This window comes from Sus scrofa, chromosome 8, assembly GCF_054392235.1.
Source record: "Sus scrofa isolate SSC_HxYL_T2T_F1_AM1 chromosome 8, Sscrofa_HxYL_maternal_Yorkshire_Landrace_v2.0, whole genome shotgun sequence".
In the NCBI taxonomy this organism is placed as follows: Eukaryota; Metazoa; Chordata; class Mammalia; order Artiodactyla; family Suidae; genus Sus; species Sus scrofa.
The window spans coordinates 47,683,419-47,699,479 of record NC_139390.1 but is presented as its reverse complement, the minus strand read 5'-3'; the positions used below and the strand labels follow the sequence as shown (position 1 = coordinate 47,699,479).

Below are 16,061 nucleotides of genomic sequence, written 5' to 3'. Positions count from 1 at the left end.
TTGGATTCAGTCCCTGGCCCCAGAACTTCCATATGCTGTGGGTGTGCCCCAAATTTTGTCTAAAGAAAAAATTATAAAAATATGTCTTTGTCCAGTTCCCAAGTGGTGCAGTGGGTTAAGGACCCAGCATTGTGGCTCAGGTCACTGCTGTGGTGCAGCTCCCTGACTGGGGAACTTCCACATGCCTTGGGAATGGCAAAAAAAATAAAATAAAAATAAAAATAAAAAAAAGAAAGAAAGAGAACAAATAAACAAACAAAAACAAGTCTCTTTCTTGTTCAGTTTAAAAACATTGCATCACAAAAAAGATCCCTGGACAGCAGAATCAGGTTGGGAGATTGACTGCTGTCATCCAGCCTGGCCTCATCTTCTGCCTTTTCTTCTTCTCTGGAACTGATCTCTGTCTATTGATTCTGTTCAAGTCTGTACAAGTACCTTCTTGGCTTTGTGTCTCATTCATGAGCTTGTTGTTTTCTGCCTGTATCAGATTATAATGACTTGGCTGTGACTTGTCTACTGGCTACTTTCTTTGCTCTGGTCCCTGTGGGTTAGGTAGATGGTGGTGCAGGGGGGCTACAGCCTTGTAATCTCTGCCCTGCTGCCCCCTTGTCACCTGCATCCCCCCACCATCCTGGTTTCTTCCAGACCACATCCTTAGGTTAATCTAGGTTATCCTCAGAGATATACCCACAGGGATGTTCTGTGCAAACATCTCACCACAAGAGAGAAAATTCCATCACAGCCCACGCAGCTACTGTATAAAAGATTCTGGAGTGCTGACAAGGTCAAAACTTGGTTTTAGGCTCTGAACATTTGTTCCAGCTGAGAGTTGAGGGACCTGGTGAAGAATCCTTTATCTTCACATTACGTTGATGGTGCTGTTGATTCCCCATAGAATTCCCATAGCCAGCGGATTCTCTCCCTCTTACTGCTCAGAGTAGGGTAACTCAAGCTTAGAACTACAGCTTTCTCAGGAGAATCGCCCTGGGCTGATACTGCCCCTGCCCCCAGAGAAGTTTGGGATCTTGTTCTTCCCTCCCTCATCTGCCCACTTAGGTTAGATTTCCATCTTGTTTTTCACGTAGGTGGAGTTGAGGGGATGAGAGGGAAAAGGTACTTCAGCCACAGAATCACTATACATAGTTCTCTGTGCAAGGTTATGAGTCTGTGACTTGTGCGAAGAAATTAAAATGATCCATCTTTAAATAAAATCTACCTTGTGACTCGGAATTTTTTTTTTTTTTTTGTCAAGTCTTAAAACCTTTCTCTAACTCTGATTAGGGGATTATTTTCAGATAAGAGCCCTGGTATGTCTTCTTGGACAAGCTGTCAAACCCCTTCTTCATCACCCCAGTGATGACTTGTATCTTTCCGAGGTAATAGATCTGCAGACTTAAAACACAGAGGAAGGCAGTGGTATGGTAGTCCCTCTCATCAAGCTGCATTGATAGGAAGCTTTGGAGAGAGGTATGGGATTCTGTTTCCATGGCAACTGCTTCATTGCTCAAGGGGAAAACAGAACAGCCATTGAAGTCTGTGTTAATAGCAGTTCTAAAAATAACCAGTTGAAATCAAGTGAAAGACCCAGAAAGCAATAGGTAAAAATTACAGCTATGCAGGGTGGGATTGAAAAATAAGATACTATGCAAATATTATTACAACTACAATGGGCTTTAAGAATTGCAGGAGTAGTTGGTGACAAATATATTTTTGAAGAGAATCAACTATTATTTTATTTGCTCTTTCATCAGGCAATTGTCAAATCTTGATTATATGAGAGCCATGTGTTGGGGACCTGAAAAGGGAGAGGTAGGTCAGGACTGTCTCTGTGTTACAGGCTCCACGGTTTAATACGGACAATAGGAAAAAATCTACCATGATTATAATGGATGTTTGGTTTGTCTACCCAACATCATTCTAAAGATTTCCCACTGTGTAGCAGCCAGGATATTAAGGACTGATATTATGTGCAGCTCCAAGGACAATTCAAAGTCATTTACTACAGTTATTGTTTCAGCAATTAGTGTGTAACCAAGGGGTAAACCCATATGACATCCTTTTATCCATGGTGATAGGCTTTTGCATGAAGCTCAGGAAATTTGTTTGGTGGCTGTGAGGTGCTTGTCCCTTTTTACCATCGAGAGGCGAAGGAGAAGTCACGTGAAATCAGTCGCTTTAGGAAGCCTCCCACTTGTGATGAGGAGGAGCGTCAGCCACTGACCGGTGCACAGCCAAGGGAATGTCAGAGAAATGGCCCAGATACACCGAGCCCTGTTCTACCTATGGTGTTCCAGTGTTAACAGGAGACATTTTCTTTGGGTGGATGCTTGAACTGGCTTTTTAGGTTTTCTGCTGAAAACAAACAAAAAAATCATCCAGTGAATGACAAATGACAATTCCATGGAATAAGTAAAATATAGGAAATAAGCAGAGGGATGGGGAGATGTACAGAGGAAGAATAAATTGGGGGAAAGAGGGGCAGACAACCAACTCCAGCTTGGAGGAAAGAGAAAAAAGTGTCCTCTCCTGTGAGGCCCTGGATTCAGCGTTTCTGACCAGTGTAGCTCCTGGCTGTCTAGTTCTCCAGAAGTTTTGGAGACACGGCCTCTCCTAACACAAGCTCTGTGACCAAAGGGGTATCAAACCCAAAGAGTTTGGGCTCAGGTGCCCTTCACTTACACTGCCCTTCATGGGGGTGGGGGTGAATGTACCTGCCCAGGTTGCACATCAGCCAAGATCCTGGATGGAGGTTTTTCTCCGGAGCCTGCCGGTATTCTGGGCTCTGGGCAGAGTGGGGGCCTGGCAGCACTCTTTCTGCTTTTCCTGATTTCTGGATGACAGCCCCAGGGTTGGGGAGAGCATGGAGCCCTCATCTTTGATCCCAAGGATTGGATCAGCGCTGCTTCCTGTCCTTCTTCAGACTTGCTCTGTACACTCACGGCCCAAAGCTAACCTGCAGTTTGAAAGAAATGAGGATGCAGATTTGGCGGCCCCCTCTGAGTTTCCTCTCTCCTTAAATGCCAGCTCATCTGGCATCACTGAGTCCACGTCTGTCTCACCTGTGAACCACTGCCTTCTTCCTGGCTTCTATCACTCTGGCCACAATTCAGAAGCTGTCCATGGTGGGGGCAGGGAGGGAATTGGAGGGATGGAGAATTTGGGGTTGGTAGATGCAAACTATGACATTTAGAATGGATAAGCAATGAGGTCCCACTGTACAGCACAGGGAAATATATCTAGTTTCTTGCAATAGACCATGATGGAAGAAAGGGAATGTGTGTATATATATATATGTGTGTGTATGTGTGTGTGTGTGTGTGTGTGTGTGTGTGTGTGTGTAAAACTGGGTCACTATGCTGTATAGCAGAAATTGGCGCAGCATTGTAAACAACTATAATAAAAATAATATATATATATACATACATAAATATAAATATATATATATATACATATATACACACATATATTCTTTAATAAAGGAATAAATTTGGGAAATGTAAAAGAAACTATATATATGGTCATTCCAAAAATAAAGATCCTGGCAGGAGACTTCCAAAGTGATTGTGGGATGCCCCTTGTGTGTTTCCCTTTCTTAAAAATTCCAACTGCTCCATACCCAATGTGTTGGCTCTCCAAGGCCTTCAAAGGATTGCTTATATGATTTGCCAACTTTGAAAGTTACTTTTGGTAGAAGATTTCATTCAGTGTACACTATCAAAATTATATCCATTGAATTTTAATTTCTACAATTTCTTTTTACCATTTCTGTTACTTTAAGTTTTCTTGTAAACAGGTCATCAAGTGTTTATAATCTCTTCCTAGTATATGCTGACTTTGTTGTCCTTTAAACACTATTTAAAAAAAATTTTTTTTTTAATTTTATGGCCTCACCTGGGACATGTGAAAGTTCCTGGGCCAGAGACTGAATCTGAGCTGCAGCTGTGACCTATGCTGCAGCTGCAGCAATGTTGGATCTTTTAACACACTTGATGCCAGGCCGGGGATTGAACTCCCACCACTGAAGCTCCTGAGCCGCTGTGGTCAGATTCTTGACCTACTGTGCCACAGAGGGGATTCTTAAACACTATTTTTTCTATAAACAAAATTTATATTTGGATTCTAACTTAAAGTTTCTTTACTCCTTTTCTTTTTATTGTTGGTGATTTCTTATATTTACCTCATATCTACTGATATCCACTTGTAGAAAATTTATATTTGGAAACTGTTTCTTTTTAGAGAAATCACAAACAGCAGATGGCATGTTTTCCCTTATTTATCCTGGGTCTGGATTTAAAGAAGGAAGGCCTTTGAGAGTATCTAGCCTGACATAATGTTGAAGTCAGAATTATCCATTTTAATCTTGTGTTGGTTCCCTGCAGACAACTTAGAAAAGTAATAAAAATGTTCAATGATGAACTTAGATTCACCAAGTTTCTCACACATTTAAAAGCTTTAGCTGCCAAAATTCCGTACTCATCTTTTAAACTTTATTTAGGGAGTTTCCGTTGTGGCTCAGTGGGTTGTAAACCTGACTCCTAGCCTGGGAACTTCAATATGTCGCAGGTGTGGCTGTAAAAGGAATATATATATACACATATATATATATATTTTTTTTTTTTGAAGGAAAGACAGTCACTTGTTAGCTAAAATTCAACCAATTTTAAAGGATTTTTTTTTCCCTAAAGAAAAAGACATTGTCAGAGTTCTGGTTGTGGCTCAGTGGTAATGAACCTGAGTAGTATCCATGAAGACTCGGGTTCCATCCCTGGCCCTGCTCAGTGGGTTAAGGATCTGGTGTTGTGGTGAGCTGTGGTATAGGTTGCAGTCTTGGCTCAGATCCCATGTTGCTGTGGCTGTGGTGTAGGCCAGCAGCTGTAGTTCCAATTCGACCCCTAGCCTGGGAACATCCATTAAAAAAAAAAGAAAGAAAAAAAGAGAAGGATATTGTCTTTTTTTCCCAAGGTTCAATAAATGAATATGTGAAAATAAGCTTTAGCTTGCTTTGAAATTTATGACAAATTAGGAGTTGAATTATGCATCAAACTAAAATGCATAATCTATAAAACTAATCAAAACAGTCTAGTCTGGTCACTTGGCAGATGACAAAGTTGACCTGATTAGAGAAATACTATAAAACTGGATTGTGATGATCACTGTACAACTATGAATGTAATAAATTCATTGAGTAATAAAAAAAAAGAACTGTCATATTTGAAGCTGTGTTTAGGCAGGATTTGCTTAACTGTACTGAGAACTGATAGGATAGGATCTGAAATCTGTTAGGTTTGGGCAGGTCCTGAGGCAGTAGTTGGGGAAGAGGGTGGAGAACAGACAGAGCTGAAAGCTTTAGAAGAAAGTCTGGCCTGAAAAGTGAATCCCAAATACCCGTTGCTGGGAAGACCATTGACCGTTTTCTCCATTGCTGCTTCCAAAATGAATGGACAGTGCTTGCCACATGGTAGTTGCTCCAGATATTTTATTATTTTATTTTATTTTATTTTATTTTATTTTATTTATTTTTTCTCTCTTTAGGCAGCTCCTGAGGCATAAGGAAGATCCCAGGCTAAGGGTTGAATTGGACCTGCAGTTGCCAGCCTACACCACAGCTACAGCAATATGGGATCCAAGCCACATATGTGACCTACATCACAGCTTGTAGCAATGCTGATCCTTAACCCACTGAATAAGGCCAGTGAACCTGCATCCTCACAGAGACTATGTTGGGTCCTTAACTGACTGAGCCACAATGGGAGCCCTGCTCCAGATATTTTATTTTATTTTATTTTTTTAATTTTTAAATTTTTAATTAAATTTTTTTTTTATTTCCCCAATACATTATTATCTTTTCTACTGTACAGCATGGTGACCCAGTCACACATAAACATATACGTTCTTTTTTTTCACATTATCATGCTCCATTGTAAGAGACTAGATATAGATCCTAGTGCTACACAGCAGAATCTCATTGCTAATCCATTCATGCTCCAGATATTTTAAATGAAAAAACAAAAAGAATAACATAGTATTTTAAAGATATGGTAACCGAAACCTTAGGTTCTGATGACCCATTACAAGTTTCTCTATTACAAGGGGATAAACTGCCTGGAAAATGGGCTATCTAAAACTATCCAACAACTGGGTGGCCTCTCCCCTGAGCTATGAGTAAAGGGAAGTGATCAGCTCTGAACCTCTTTCTGGCCTTTTTGGCCATAATAAATAAATATTTCTTTTTCTTTCTGGCCACAGCTATGGCATATGGAAGTTCCCTGGCCAGGGATTAATTCCTAGCTGCAGCTGTGACCTATGCCACAGCTGCAGCAATGCTGGATCTTTAACCTCTGCACCTAGTTGGGTATTGAACTCATGCCTCTGGAGCAGCCCGAGCTGACGCAGTTGGATTCTTTTTTTTGCTTTTTAGGGCCATACCCACAACATATAAAATTACCCAGGCTAGGGGTTGAATTGGAGCTGCAGCTGCTGGCTTACACCACAGCCACAGCAACATGGGATCTGAACCCTGTCTGCGACCTACACCACAGCTTACCACAATGCCAGGTCCTTAACCTATTGAGTGAGGCCAGGGATTGACCCCGCATCCTTATGGATACTAGTTGGTTTCGTTACTACTGAGCCATGATGGGAACTACCTCACTCTTTTACAATCAGGTTTTATTGCTCTTAACTTTATTCTAAAAAATTTTTATTGACGTATAGTTGATTTACAACGTTGTGTTAGTTTCCGGCTTACAGCAGAGCGATTCAATTATACATACATACACATCTATTTTTTTCACATTCTTTTTCTTTATATATTATTAAAAATATTAACTATAGTTTCCTGTGCTCTACAGTAGGTCCCTGTTTACCTATCTTACATGTAGTAGCATGTATATGTCAATTCCAAACTCTTAATTTATCCCTCTTCCTTCCCCTTTGGTAACCATAGGCTAATTTTAAATATCAGAGGCAAAAATGACCAAAGATTTGAGTCCAAAGTAGCAAGTAGAATGTATTCCTTATTATCTTTTAAGTCTTTTGTTAAGTATAGAAGGAGAGAGTGAAACAAATTCTCGGTAGTTTCCTGTATTAGTAACTCAGTAAGACTGATGACTATTTCTTGAACCTGAAATTGAGGGCCAATCAATGTTTTATCTACTGGTTTTTTTCTAAGTATCTTTAGAGAATGCTTAGTTATCAGCATCATCCTTGCAAGAAAAAGAAAGCAAGTGAGTGAGCCATGACTTCTTACTGTACATCAAGTACTGTGCTAAGGGCTCTACAAACATACAATATATATTTAATACTCAGAACAACTCTTTCCCTAGATGTGATAATCCCAGTTTTTCAGATGAGAACATAGAGCAAAATGAAATTTCTTGGTAACTTAGCCCAGGGTACTATAATAAATTACTGTAGACTGGGTGGTTAAAACAACAAAAATGGCAGTTCCTGTGTGGATCAGCAGGTTAAGGACTCAACATAACATCCATGAGGATGAAGGTTCAGTCCCCGGCCTCCCTCATTGAATTAAGGATCTGATATTGCCGCAAACTGCAGTGTAGGTCACAGATGCAGCTTGGATTCAGTGTTGCCATGTTGCGCAGTTGCAGCTCTGATTTGACCCCTAGCCTGGGAACTTCCATATGCTGAGGGTGTGGCCATAAAAAGAAAAACAACAACAAAAATCTCTTTCTCATAGTTCTGTGTGCTAAGTCCCAGATCAGAGCACCAGCACGGCCAGGCTTTGATTAAGAATCCCTCACCTTGGTTTGCAGTCCCTGTCTTCTTGCTGTGACCCCATAGGTCACAGAGCAGAGGGGCAGAAGGCAAACTCCTTTATCTCTTCTTACAAGGGTGCTAATCCCACCATGAAGGCTGCACCTGCATGACCTCATGACTTCTTGAGGGCCTCCTCTCCAAACACTATCACCTTGGCATTAGAGTTTCAATCCATGAATTTTGAGGTGACACAAATCTTCAGTCCACAGCACTTGCCAAAAGCCTCTAGTTGAGGTAAGAATATTTTGTTTATGTGTTCTTCAGGTTGGTTGAATTCAAATGTAGATTTATTGTCATCAGCTCTATTGTCTGGTTATTTCTATATCCTAAGTAACTAGTGCGAAGGTAAAGCAAAGAGTGCTGCTTTAAGCTGGATGACCTCAATCAAGGTTGGCTTTATTCCCTAAAGAACAGCAAAATAATGTGTATTCTTAAACAAAGCATGGGTTATTTCCTGTGGGAAAATAATTGGGGTGTGTTATATTTAGAGAAACAACATGTTCGTCCTTATAAAAATATTTGATTTTCTTCTCTGTGCGACAGTGCTCTATATCTGTTCATCTTTTTAATTTCAGAATCCATTCCGGGCTTCTCACCAAGGTTTTTCAGCTTATAATTGTTGGCTACCATACACCTTAGGCAGCCATGGGAACCAGATGACTGCCTTTTGGAAACCAGTGTGATTTTACCATATAAGGGGACTTTGTGGGCATAGAACGGCTGCTGGCCCACAAAGGATTGGATTTCTTTCCACAGTTTTTCTTAGACAGTCCCTCCATACCCAGCCATGAGGGCTCCTGGTTTTCATTTCATGGATGGTGAATTGGAATTTCTCTCAACTTTCTTCTTTTCCCAGCATTTATACACTATGACCTTGCTTTGAGACAGGAGGTAGAATCCATGGGAATCGGTAGGTGAGGGTGGTTGAGGACAGAGTATATGATATTAACCTATTCTGTCTATTCTAATCCAATGGATGAAATGACCAGGAGGAAACAACACTCATAAAGGGAGAAAAGATATAGAATGACCTGATGATTTTGAGTCTTTGCACGATTTTTTACTTTATTCTCTCCTTCCTCTTTTGGCATTTCCATCTCTTCTTCCTGAACTAGCCCCTTCTTTAGGGTGTGCCTCAGCCAGGGCAAAGGTTCTCAAACATCATCATGTGTCAGATGACCTGGTGGGCTTGTTGCCGCACAGTTTGCAGAGCCTCTCCTCTAGAATTTCTAATTCAGGAGGTCTGGGGGGAGGTTTAAGGATGATTTTTTTTTTTCTTTTTACAGCTACACCCATGGCATATGAAAGTTCCCTAGCTAGGGGTCAAGTTAAAGCCATAGCTACAGGCCTATGCCACAGATTGTGGCAACACCAGATCCTTAACCCACTGAGCAGGGTCAGGGATCAAACCCACATCCTCACGGATACTATGTCAGGTCTTAACCTGCTGAACTACAATGGGAACTCCAAGGATTGCATTTATAATAAATTCCATGGTAAAGCTGATGCTGCTGGTCCAAGGGCCAGAATTTGAGAACCACTGGTCTAGGGATTGTGTCTTATCATGGGAATATTTTCATTGACTCATTCAATATTTATTGAGACATTCCTGAGCTAGGCAGTGTCTTAGTCACTGCATACTCCCCACAGAACCTAGCTTTAGGGGCTGGTATTTAGTGGGTCTTTAATGAATGTTAAATAGTGCAACTTACATTTCCCCAGGTCTCAGCAACTATGGGTACTCTTTAGTGGGACTGGGACACTCTTTAGTGGGACTGGCTCAAGCTGCACTGATGCTCACCCTCTTCTGCATAAAACAAGATCTCCAGCAGCTTTCAAAAATCATTCATTTGTCTCAAAAGTAATGCTTGGGCTTGTCACTCCTGTGTTTATAGCCTAGTTAAGTCTGATCATAGCACACCAGCCTCCTGGCTCTTTTCTGCCTGTGCAGCTACTTAAGGGTCACATACTGCCCAGCCTCCTGCTGCTGCTAATGCTTCTGTGGGGTCCATTCCAGGGGTGCTCCCCCCAGAGCTCCCCAAACTGCCAACACCTGGAAGTGGGGGGGGGGATGCTCCCTTGAGGCAGGAGATAGACGAGCTCCATGATAGGCATTTACAACCAGCCTCTTGTTTACACTTCCTGGGGCAGGAGAGAGGTGGGCTCCTGGATAGACATTTAGAACCAACCACCTATCTCTACTCCAAGACAGAAATAACAGCAGGCACAAAGCAAATAATTGGTACTTGTCTTCTGTGAACTGTTAAACAATGGTAATGACAGGATCAAAAGAGGGGCTAGCCCTCTTTGGGCAAAAGACCAAGAGGCCACATACTTCTCATCCTCCGGGTGAGGGAGACCCCCAACTACACATGTTCAAAAAGACCCCTTGGATCAGAAAGGGAGGGGGGCCAGGCCATAATAAGTCTGGAATAATGTTCCCGTGGTGCCTTGCTTTGGAAATTATCTTGGCCAAAATAATGAACATTCAGACTGGGGAGGGCTCAGGGTCTGGTGAGGTGTGAAAGATAAAACAATATAATTGGCCAAAGGAAAACAAAGACCTGGAAGAACTGTCCTATATAGGTGATTTAAATTACCTCTCAGGTGTGCTTCTCATTCAGGGGGACACCCACAAGTTCTCTTCTCTTTTGGGTGTGGACCACTGCTTTGCTTCTGCCTTAGATAAATAGACTACTTCTCTGTGTGCTCTCCCACATGTTGTACTGTGTTTCTAATAATAAACTTACCTCCTTGAAACATTCTTGCTTTCAACAGGGGGTAAGAATCAGGGCAATTCTGCTTCTAGCCTCTAACTGCTCTAGGGGCTAGGATTCCTAGTTTTCATCCAGGCTACCCAGGTTCAATTCCTTGCTTCAAGCCATCACTCACTGCTGTCTCTCAGAGATCACCCTGACTCTGCACCACATTTCCTTGTCTGGAAACCACCCTGAACTGCTGATGCCTTCACATCGCAGAATAATACATGAAAGCCCCTCCACCAGGGTTTGCCTGTCCTTCTTTCCTGGGACTTGACTCCACAGGGTGGATGGGCTGGATACATGACACTTTCTGTCTTTCCTAATACAGTTTCTTCGTCAATTCATAAAACACGTGTGTGCTTTCCACAGCCCAGCGACTTATCAGATAGGCCATACCTGTCTGAACCATAGCAGAGGACACAACTGAGTCTCAAAATGCCCAGCTACAAATGCAAAAAAGGACCCCAGTTTCTCTCTTTCTTTTCCAGCCCTTTTAAGGTGTTTACTTATAGCTCCATTTCTGATATGCCAGATTTAATCTAGGAGAACCAGGGGGCTTTCTTTCCTTTCAGTGTACTCTACCTGCAGCTTATTTCTTTCAACTTTTCTTAGGGGAGGAGAGAAGAGATTTTGTGCCTGTATCAGTTTCCTACAAGGAGCCCAAGATTGAGCATGCTTTATCCAATCTTCACTCCTCCACACAGGCCAAAAACCACTGCTGCTTGGGCTGTTTTGTCCTGAGCCAAGAATGACCCAGGGCTGGTGTGTCTGTCCTGGCTTCCATGTGTGTGGCCTGGAGAGGCAATGGGGAAGCAGAGAATTGAGGGCTTCAGCATCCATGGCTGAAGCAGAGAAGCTTTGTTGTCTAGACTGTTTGGGGGCTTTTAGAAGGAACTTGGGTTGCCTCTGACTTACCTACTTTCTTATTCCATGATGACTCTGTGTGTTCTTGGGTTTGAGAATTATCAAGCAGATGCTGATTTTTATGACATGCACAGATCATCAAATTATCCAGAAGTGAAATGACAACCATATGAACATCTCTTATTTCAAATAGATGTCAAACTTGCTGTCATATGTCCTATCTCTTTCCTGTGCTATGCTTTGGCCATGCAAACATTGTTAAGTTTCTGGTCATGTGGCAGAACCGTGATAATACAAACACAACTTTAAATAAATGGAACAAACCTTCCTAGAGAGATGAGGCTATGGCTACCCTGGGAAGAGGCAGGGAGGCTCAGATTACTCTTCTCCAGGTATAACCATAGATCGAGTGGGGAGGGCCCAATTCAATCAAAGACCAGGCAGTTCCTCCCCTGGAAGTAGGCCTACTGGGTGCTTAGTCACCACAGGGAGCTATGGTTCCCAGCATCACTTCACGGATCTGATCTGTAAGGCTAGCTCTGAGGAGACACACGCTTTTCTTTTCAAACTCATCTACTGAAACTACATGTGGAGGCACTGGCCCACAGGAAAGATGTCCTTAGTGATGGGTAATCGAGTGTCAGAGAAAAGCGTACATGTTTCTATAAAATAAAACACAAAAACTGTAATATTCTTCCACTGCATCCAGAAGTTCCCAGGCCTGGGATTAAATCTGAAATGCAGCTGCGACTTAGGGCCATAGCTGTGGCAGCTTCAGATCCTTAATGCACTGCACTGGGCTAGAGATTGAACCTGTGCCACTGTAGAGACAATCCTGGATCTTAACACACTGCACCACGGTGGGAACTCCTGTAACTTCTTTTTAAGATTTTAAAGACAGATGATATAATATAGAGCACTACTTAAAGAATGACCAACTTCTTTGTACCAATTGAACACCACTCTGTAGCAGAATTTCAAAGATGATCAGGCTAAGAATTATTCAGCCACAAGCCACACCAGCTTGGTGCCTTCCATCCCTCATGGTGGAATGCATAGCAAATGTATTAGTAAATCCCACATGACAAGCAGGAAGAGGGTCACATCCAAGATCACAGGCGAGAGCCAGGATTATAGTTCTAGAAAAGCTTGGGTCCTAGAGGTCAGGAGAGTGGTAGGCAAGGGTGAGGGACCCAGCGGATGGGTCTGGTAAGCACAGACCAGGGACAGAGGATCCATCTGTTGGTCTATGATCTATATAACTAACAAGTTTGGGTCAACCACCGCAAAGACCAGCATAACACTTTGCTTTTCAGAGACTGCAGTTAGTACACATTCCTCTGGTGGGGGATCTTGAGCCAGTAGCAGCAGCAAACAGTACACCTGGCAGAAGTGGGGAAAAGAAAAATGCTGTGTGGTAGGAAGTGTGGCAGCCTCTTCCCTGTCTGAGCTGGTCCTGGAGTTCTTCCAAGTTGAAGGAGAAAGTGCCTTCCCTTCATTTGTATCTTAACGTTGGAAGCCTTGAAGGATTTACAGATTATTTCACTGCCAGTAAAACCAAAGACTTAACACTTAACTGTAAGAAGGTGTTAATCTGCCTCTGAAGCTAGCCATGTAACTTTTAGAAGAGTGAGTTATAACCCTATGCATTGAACATTTTTCAAACCATGGATGGCTGGGCTCCACCTCACATCGATTAAATGAGAATCTCTGGGGAGCTGCATGGCACACGCACATCTGTCTTGTTCTTACATTTTCAGTGACATCATTGTTCATTAACTTTCTGATTTAGTTTTTCTTTTTTCTTTTTGTCTATTTTTTTGCCTTTTCTAGGGCCGCTCCCGCAACATATGGAGGTTCCCAGGCTAGGGGTCCAATTGGAGCTGTAGCCGCTGGCCTACGCCAAAGCCACAGCAACACGGGATCTGAGCCGCGTCTTCGACCTACACCACAGCTCACAGCAATGTTGTCACTACTGTGATGCAGGTTTGATCTCTTGATCTCTGGCCTGGGAACTTCCACATGCTTCATGGCAAAAAAAAAAAAAAAAAAAGGAGAACGAGGAAGAAAAGGAACATCACCACTAGCCCCACATTGCTACTTCTTCATCATCACCTCCATAAAAATGCAAAAAAAAAAAAAAAAAAGGTTATTTAATCCAGTCACACCATTGTCTTATTGTCTATTTTTCCACTTTATTTTCCTCATAGATTTTTTTTTTCTTTTTATGGCCACACCTTCAGCATAGGGAAGTTCCCAGGCTAGGGGTCACATAGGAGGAGCTACAGCTGAGGCCTACATCACAGACACAGCAACACCAGATCCTTAACTCACTGAGCAAGGCCAGGGATCAAACCCACATCCTCATGGATACCGGTAGGGTTCCTAGCCCACTAAGCCATAATGGGAACTTGGATTTTTTTTTTAATGGAGAGAAAATACTTTAGGTATGTGACTGCTTATTATATCAGTCTCTAAGCTAATAATATTCATAGCAATAAAAAATGTTTGAGTATTCTATGTATCCTCATATGGTATATGCAAATAGGATATTGTGGCAATGAAACTTTCTTTTTTTTTTCTTTTTTTTTCTTTTTAGGGCCACACCACAGCATATAGAAGTTCTCAAGTTAAGGGTTGAATCGGAGCTGCAGCTGTCAGCCTATGTCACAGCCACAGAAATGTGGGATTTGAGCTGTGTCTGCAACCTATACCATAGTTCACAGCAATGCCGGATCCCTGACCCGCTGAGCGAGGCCAGGGATCAAACCTGCATCCTCATGGATACTAGTTGGATTTGTTTCCACTGCACCACAAAGGGAACTCCTGGAGAAATTTTTTTTAAAAAAATCTGTGTGACTGGAAAAGTCACGCCTAAGTTTTTGTCTAAAGGAGTTGAAAGCACCACTAGTGAACAGAACAGGTTTGAATAGGCAAAGGGGACAGTGGTTAAAATTGTTTTCTGTTTCTACCTGCTGGCACTGTTTTTACCCAGTGTATTTGTAACATCAGTATGTTAGCTACACCAATCATTCCATGAGCTGTTTCTTAAATTTACCTGATCGCATCCCCTCGGTGCAATGGTGCCAAGGTGCCTGGGTAGGAAAAAGGGGCCAAAAAGTTCAACAAAGTGTCAGGGCCAAAAATTGGGGAGGAGGGTCAGTCAACTAGATTTATGAACTCAAGACAACTCTTAGGTATTTCCTAAGCATTTCTCCACTAAAATAAAAAAGCAACCCCACCCCCCAAATCCCACAAAACAAAACTGTTTTGAAAACAGCTAGTGAAAGATTCTACTCAGTATAACCTGTCCTCTGCTAAAAATTTACTTTTATTTATTTATTTGTTTATTTATTTTTCATTGTTTAAAGTTTTATCAAAACATAGTTGATTTACAATGTTGTGACAATTTCTGCTGCACATCAAAGGGATTCATTTATACATGTACACACATCCATGCTTTTTCAGATTCCAAAGACTCAGTTTTTAAAGAGTCAGGTCAGTTAGTTTTCTGAGTATATGCAAATAAGAGAGTTTTACAAACTAATCTTGTTAGAGTTTCTTTTCAAGAAGTTAATATTTAACTATCTAGAAAATAATTCTGTGCTTATGGAAGGGTGCTTTAAGAGTATGGTAAAGCATATGTATATATGTATATATATGTGTATATATATATAATGGAACCACACTGCTGTACACTTGAAACTAACACATTATAAATCAACTAGACTTCAATAGTAATAATAAAAAGAGAGCACAAAGGAAATGCACTTGGTGCTTAAATTCTTACGAAATTCAACCAGAATCTACAGGTACTTCTAGGTCACTGCCAAGATTGGGGTTGTTCTGTTTCCTTCCTCCATGTGGCAGAACTTTTCAAAAGGAAGAAAGGTTTGAGTTTAAGTATGCTCAAACAATAGTTCTTTTATCGTTTTTGGTATTTTATCACTCGGAAGTTTATTCTTTCCTTTTCTATATGTTCCAATGCTTTTATGAGCTTTTTTCTGCACTGTAACATGTAGTCTTTTTAGGATCACACACCATACCCTAAGTTCTTAACCCCCACCCCCCATACCACAACTTTCTTTTCTGGGGGTGGGAGGCGGGGATGTTCCCTGCCCCCTGCCTGCCTTCTAGATTCTCTTTGCTGTAGAAGCCAGAAAGGATAAGTCTAAATGAGACCCGGAGGTCATCAACCCCTGCCTTTGTGCCAGGACATGCAAACTACCTAAACCAATCACTAACCTGTTTTTTAAAAACCTCCAATCAGAGAGAGCCCACAACTTCTTTTTGTGAACGGTTGCACCCCACAACTGGCACACTAGAAATATCTCTCCCCCTATCATGAGTACATTTATCTCCCTGTTCTATTTTTTCCCCTCGTTTGCATGAACTCTTTCTTACCTTTTAATGAACTTCTAGGCCTTCTCTTCTCAGGAGTGGTGGGACCTCACAGTTACTCTGTACAACGGCCAGGATGGAAAGGTGAGTCCCTGGAAAACCTGGTGCTCTAATCCTGGCTTCTGGGCTGGACAGAAGGTGATGGCATTCCTGTCAGGAGATGTTTATTCCACTGCTGCTAAGCACTCTCAATCCTTTCTCACGCCAAGAGATGGGATATTTCCCAGTCTGTTTCCAAACAGAACACTAGAGGGC

At 41.9% G+C, this 16,061-nt stretch overlaps 1 protein-coding gene and 1 long non-coding RNA gene across 3 annotated transcripts in view; one reads left to right on the top strand and one right to left on the bottom strand.

The window, feature by feature from the left end:
• Nucleotides 1–1,707: 1,707 nt before the first annotated feature.
• On the bottom strand, nucleotides 1,708–16,030 carry LOC100516145 (uncharacterized). Its single transcript, XR_014812520.1, has 3 exons — nucleotides 15,810–16,030; nucleotides 2,712–2,953; nucleotides 1,708–2,349 (listed from the first exon to the last, which is right to left on the bottom strand). It is a non-coding gene; the product is annotated as an uncharacterized LOC100516145 (long non-coding RNA).
• GASK1B (golgi associated kinase 1B) overlaps nucleotides 15,724–16,061 on the top strand; it is a 61,821-nt gene continuing 61,483 nt past the window's right edge. For both annotated transcript variants that reach the window (XM_005666658.4, XM_003482392.5), the window contains exon 1: nucleotides 15,724–15,890. The gene's annotated coding sequence lies outside the window, so the exon portion shown is untranslated. The remainder of the gene's footprint in view (nucleotides 15,891–16,061) is intronic.